The sequence below is a fragment of the Cynara cardunculus genome, assembly GCF_001531365.2.
Source record: "Cynara cardunculus var. scolymus isolate 2C chromosome LG 14, CcrdV1, whole genome shotgun sequence".
NCBI lineage: Eukaryota > Viridiplantae > Streptophyta > Magnoliopsida > Asterales > Asteraceae > Cynara > Cynara cardunculus.
In genome coordinates this window covers 3,294,605-3,301,602 of record NC_037541.1, presented here as the reverse complement: position 1 = coordinate 3,301,602, position 6,998 = coordinate 3,294,605, and positions in this window count along the sequence as shown.

Sequence of the window (6,998 nt, the reverse complement as noted above, 5' to 3'; positions counted from 1 at the left end):
TATAACATTTTATAATGATAATAATTAAGTATTCTGTTATAACTCAATGATTATCCTAATATATAGGTCAAGATCTCTTTGAGTATTACTACTTCTATTATCATCTCAACAATCCTACCATGAAAATATGTGGAACCCCAGCCCAAAAGAGCCCTTGAAACGAGAGAACGGAGGGTCCAACATATAAATAGGAGAATTGGTTCAAGTTTAGCCGATGTGGATTCTAAAACCCACAATGCAGAAGTTAAACAAAATAACAAAACTTAAGCTATTTGATTCTAACGTGAGTCTCCATCATCTTTAAGAAATAGAACCCCACCCCACTTTCTGCGAGTGGTTGAGATTCTGCAAATCGTGTGTGTGTGTGTGTGTATTTATGACAAAATAACCATTAATGAGATGAGTAAAGAGTGTTAGAGTGACAACCTCGAAAGCAAAATCTTGAAGAGCAACCTCTGGTAATACTTCGTTGATCAGGAAGAAATCAGTCCAAATAAAACCTGTAAATGTCATTGCAAAACTTTAGGTTAAATGCAGGTTGAGTTCCAATTGAAATACTCATTTAAGTGTCCTACTACCCAAACAGAGACTGATACACAAAATTTCAAGAAGAAGAAAAATCAATAGGCATCACAGTTTATTATAATGGAAAAAAATTCAACTATGCATACCTGACCTGTTAATTGATCAAACAATGAACCAACCAAGAATTAGGTCATGAAATAAAGAGAAACTTACCCGAGAGAATTGAGGTTTTAGCCACTTGTTTGAAGTAATTGATAGACCCGAAATCAGGCTGCGTCTGAAGCAATATATATGCATCTCTAAATTCTATTGTAGTCAATATCATCTCAATCGATATCATCTCAGAATATTTAGGGATTAAATCGAATCTGTATTCTTGAAAATCGATTGGCGATGATATCGTTTAGGGAGGGCAATGAAATCGTTTAGGATTTATGAAATCGAATCTGTATTCTTCAAAATCTGTTGCGATGAAATCGGATATGGATGAAATCATTTAGGGATAAAATCGTTTAGGAAGGGAATTGAGTTTCTGTTGGCGATAAAATAGGATAGGGATGAAATCGGATAGGGATGAAATCGGAAAGGGATGAAATCGTTTAGGGATGAACGGGTTTAAGAGTTTTTAAGAGTTTTAAGAGTTTTTAAAAGTTTTAGCCAAATGTTTTATAAGATAACATAGACAACGAGAATTAAAAAGTAAAAGGGTGTAAATGAACCATTAAGAAATAAAATTAGAAAAAAAGATAATAACTGATTTTATAATTATAAAATAGTAATATAAAAAAATTAAAAATTTAAATATTCATAACAATAATTATTATAAAAATAAAGTAATTACAAATTTGGTCCATGCCGTTCACGTTTTTACCCACTTTTGTGATTTACATTTTTACACGGCATAAGCCTTCTCTCAAACAAAATTTGTTAACCTGGTCAGCTAGGGGGTAGTTTTTACATTTTTAGGTACCGTTTATTAAACGTTTATTTGGTAAGTGTTTACCGGATAAATTTTCTTATCGGATGAACATGACTAGGGTCAATAATCTTACCGAATAAAAATGATGAGAAAGATGGAGAGTCTTACCCAGCAAGTGTAGATTACCCGATAAATTGTGTTGCATTCAATACGCTTGGATGTATTAAAATCTTATGCATCAAAATAAATAATAGTGTTTTCCTATAGATAAACACATACCGGGTAAGCATTTGGGTAATGAGCCCCTTAAACTCTTTTTTTTTAATTATCTTTTTTTAATATATTAAAAATTAAAATAAATATAAATCTATTTTTTGTCTCCCTAACTTAAGGTTTCATCTTTTCCACTTAACCCATCAACAGGAGTGGCATGAACATCAAGCAACAAGCAAGCGGCAAGCGGCAACCGGTAACCCGCAGCGGGCAACGGTTAGTGGGAGGGTATTTTGTTTTTGTTATCGCAGTTTGTGTTTTTCTCTTATTTTTGGTCCCTCCCACTAATGACAGTGGTTTTAGTGAACCCTAAAATACAAAATTCCTTTGACTTGATGGAGGTTTTATACATTTTAATATCAAAATTACGTAACAATCAATGTTAAATAGATGCTTAAAATGTCCATTTTAATTTAAGTTGATGTTTAATCATGTGGCAGCCAAACAAAAGAAAAGAAAAACTATATTAATTGTCTAATGCAAGCCCAAACTCATACACTTGCAATCCAGCATGCAAGTGTGCAGGTCCCTCAGCTCACTCTTTCACCGCCAAAAGCTGTCAATGCCCCGTCCAGAGTAGGACGACCCGACAAAAGTTGCCCATAATCCCGTGTTACACACTGTCCTATTGCAATTTTAGAAGCGGGCGACTTTTTTAGCGGGTTTAGTCACGGCCCAAGTCGCCGACGACTCCTAGATTGTGCATTTCATTGTTTTTGATCGGTTACTTGGTTGAAGAGGTATTGATAATGTCTTAGTTGGAAGTGTTGTAATATTGCATTATCTAACTCAATTCAATCGGCGTCCGATGGTTGGTTAGTTTTGGTGTGTGCTTAATCTTAAATGCAATTAGCAATTGAATCTCAAGTCCGTGACTGAATTAGATTTGCTAATTAGAGACTAGTTATTGAAGCGTTTCATACTAGGCGTGCTTTTGTAACTAACGGGACATTGACACGTGTTGATGTTCAATCCAAGTTGAATTCTTTTGAGAAAATACTTAGTTGAATGAGTATATGATACATAATCTAAAGAATTAGTTGATTGATACCCGTTGCTAGTTTTCATCTTCTGTTGCTTATAGTTTTAATCCTCTGACCCTATTTGCCACTGTTACAATTTAGGTTGTAATTTAAGGTAATAGGATTCTATTATTTGTCGGGCTCTGCACTCGTTCATAGAAGTGGGAATACAACTTGTCAAGAATATCGTTTGGACTATGTCATCTACGTAGTTGATTTTCACATATAGATGACATGCTAAATAAAGCATTTATCGATAGTGATAACATAAGTCTCCTTACATTAGGATACTATGCTAAACCAGTTTAAGATATGTAAAGGCTCAAACAGTTACAGAACTGTATTTTGGAAGTATATCTCTTTTTCAAATGTTCAATTCTTACTATGTCATACGTATGCTAACTATAGACATCCTACAAAAGATTGGAATGAAGTCTAATCCTAACTGGTATCCTAGACAAATATCAATCTGAATGAAAATACTATGTATCAGGATTTGGACAACTCCGTTTACAATTTAGACCTAGACATCTCTGTTTCACAATCCAGCGATGCAATCGATGACTACCACTAACGTCTCCTTCAGCATATAAATGTCAAGTGGTCGATGCACTTTTATGAGGCCTCCAGACCAAAAAACAGCCCTAATTCCAAAAGTATGTGCGTACACCTGTATCTAGGTCCATCATGTTTGGTTTCATTATTGTCTCAAATAAAAAAATATACACTTGGATACACTGATTGCTACATTATATATACTGTATATTGGTTCGTCATGTCATTATCAACATCTTGCCATCACTACGTATGTCAAAGACATATCTTCTATTGTATTTATACACATCCCGTCTACTATCCAACATCTATAATTTGTACCACATTTATTGAATCCAAAATGTCTTCATGCCAACTTGGTTGTGGCGGGCTCGCTACACCAAGTGGCGGACACAAAAGTTACACCCACAAATCGATGTTGGATAACCACAATCAGTACATCAAACAATCCATTATGTATTAAACAGTTCATACATACATATAATTATACATATCGAACGTATACAATACGTGACACATAGTTTACAAAAAATGGGAGGACCGCTATTGCAGGTAACAATATATACCTGTTGAGTAAATGTCTGAAGAAAGTGATAACGCGTATTAATAGTGAGGACGGGTCTTAAATGTCACAGTATGACAAGAATCCTTTATTCTAAGGACCAGTCAGTCATATTGTTTTCGAATACGGAATTTTGGAACAAGTCAAAAGGTAAAATCTATCAACAATTTAAAATAATTTAATGATGTTTGTCCTACAACAATAAATGAAAAATTAAATTGGAAGACCCATACTCCATTAATTCCATTAAGTACTAACGGGAAATTGGTTATATTTAACTAAAGTAGCAAAAAAGAAGTTTAATGTTTGTTTTATATACATGGAAAGATAACGTTTTCTATTCGTTTCTGACTAGTTTTATCGTCGATCATGGATACGTTAAACAATTGTCGTCGCTCGTATTTGTTTACACTACAACAAAATTGAGTTTATAGGACACCCCCAATCTCTGAGTGTCCCAATAGACCTCTTTATAGGACTTAATCTATAGGACCAAAATATAAAGTGTCATATCTAAAGATGTTGTAATAAGTTTATATGATGTTTTTGGGCGTCTTAACAAGTTTTTAGAACATTTTTAATAAAGTGTCGCATTAGTAACTTTATAGGACACTTTTAAGAAAGTGTCATATAAACTCATTTTTTATAAGACACTTGTTTTTATGGTACAATTTTTCAAAAAGTGTTCTATAAAGTTGCTAATGGGACGCTTTATATTAAAAGTGTCCTAAAAAATTTATTACGACGTCAAAAAATGTCATATAAACTTATTACAACGCCTTTAGATATGACACTTTATTTTTTTGGTCCTATAAATTAAGTCTTATACAGAGGTCTATTAGAACGCTTAAAAATTGGGAGTGTCCTATAAACTCGATTATGTTGTAGTATTACGTAGATTTTTAGATTCATGATGTTTTTTTTATTATTGTATGAAATTATTTCTTATATCTTCAAAATGATTATCATAGACAACATAATCTCCATATTTTTTGTGTAATTTTGTTGCATAATATTTCTAGAAACATATTGAAATCGACAATTATAAAAATGTAACAATTTTATAAAATGTAACATAATTAGTAAAATAATAATCGAGGTTTAATGAGTTGAATTTTTGTTTTCATTCCAAAAGCGTGTTCACCTTCCTTGTAGTTGATTCGTTTTTCTTTGAACCGTTTAATTTTGTTGTAGTGTGCACTTCTAAGAGTTGTCTTATTGGGAATGCAGTTGACCTAATGCTTTAAGTGTCTGTTTAACGAATTTTTTATAAAGTTATGTACTGATAAATTTGTCTATCTGGATAAATTTTTCTGTTTAGATAAATTTGTGTTTATATTTTCTTTTTTATCTGAATTAACTATATGAATGACATAAATGACTTTTTTACTCCAGAGTAAATCTGTACCAAATCCTAAAAAAGAACCTCAAACTTTTTCCATATGTACCAAATCCTCAAAAAATCAAGTTCAAATATGTAAATCCAACAAGATATCAAAAACCAAGTTCATATCTTCTATTTTAACTTCAGTTTCAACATCCTTGGGAAAACAATAGCAAACCAAGCACCCATGGAGAAGAAATCGAACCAACAGAGGAGAAGAAATCGAACCAACAAAGGACAAGAAATCGACCAGCAGAGGAGAAGAAATCGACCCAGCAGAGGAGAAGATATCGACCAACAGAGGGATGATGAAGATGGTGATTATGGAGATGAAGAAATCGAACCAGCAGAGGGTTGAAAGGCGTGTTCCTAACCTGGAAGGAGGTATTGTATAAGAGTAGGGATGTCTTTTTTTGGCTGAATGTGAACAACATAAAATTTCCATCATTTAAATGAATAAGCCACAAGTAAACATCCTATTTTAACTGTGCGAATAAGCTACTCAACTTATTAAATATCAAATCACAAGTAAATACCCCCTAAGGTGAGTTGGTTGGATTGATTGTATTTCAATAATTCAACAATATTAATTATATATTTTTTTATTTTGAAAACGATAATTCATTTATATTATTTTTAATATATAATCCAATCCGTTACGTTTTATGTTAGGTTGGATTGTATTTGGACGTTTAAATCTTTTGGGATTCCTTATTGCAACCAAAGCTTCTGATTATATCCAAAAATAAGATATTTTATATATATATATATATATATATATATATATATATATAAATGGACAAGATCAAATGTTAACCAATCACAATCCATTATTCTATTAGGTTTCTATCATGTTCACAATTTAATTCCAAGGGTAATTGAATAATTTCATTTGCTATGTAACTCCCATACCATTAAAGGAGAGTTACAAAATCATAAAATCCCTAAAAATATACATTTATAATATTGATATTTTTATTTATTTTTAATCTTGATCTTTCATTTTTATTGTTTTAAGAGTTTTTGATTCGTGGAGGAAACACGGTAGTAAAATCTTTGGTATTGTTCAAGCTATTATGGATAAACGCATTGAAAAAAAAATCGACAATATTGAGAAGATTAAAATGGTTTATGGTGACAATCGGAGTTCGAGTTCGGGAAGTGAAGAAATTAACCAAAGCGAATGTCTTGGTAATGGATTAATATTTTATTAGACTCGTTTTAATCGAAATTATGTTCATTATGATGTGTTGTGTTTTTTGTAGTTCATATTGCGTTGATAACTTTTTTCTTTAATTATTAATACATACCTAATTCATATGTTCAAATGGAAGTACATGCACGACCCATTTTCATATTGTCATATTACCGACTTTTATGAATCATGAACCATTGTGTTCATGTTACTTCTATCATATGAATGTGTGTTATTTTTTAAGCTTGATACCAAATCTTTATATTTGTGTAAGTGTTTGCACCCGCTGTCCATAGCGTCGGGGTTATGTGTTCATATATTTTATACGATATGAACAAGGGGTGAAAAACCACATAAGACCATAAACATATATGAACAAGGGGTGAACCTTAAACGGTATGGATGCAATGCATGTATAAAACTCCAATTGACAAATGATCACTCCTGAATGTGTTTATAATGAAGGAACTATTGTTCACAACCTGTTCATATTGTGTTCATAAATGATATGCAGTCCAAGTTCATATATATGTCAATTTTCTGAATATATATATATATATATA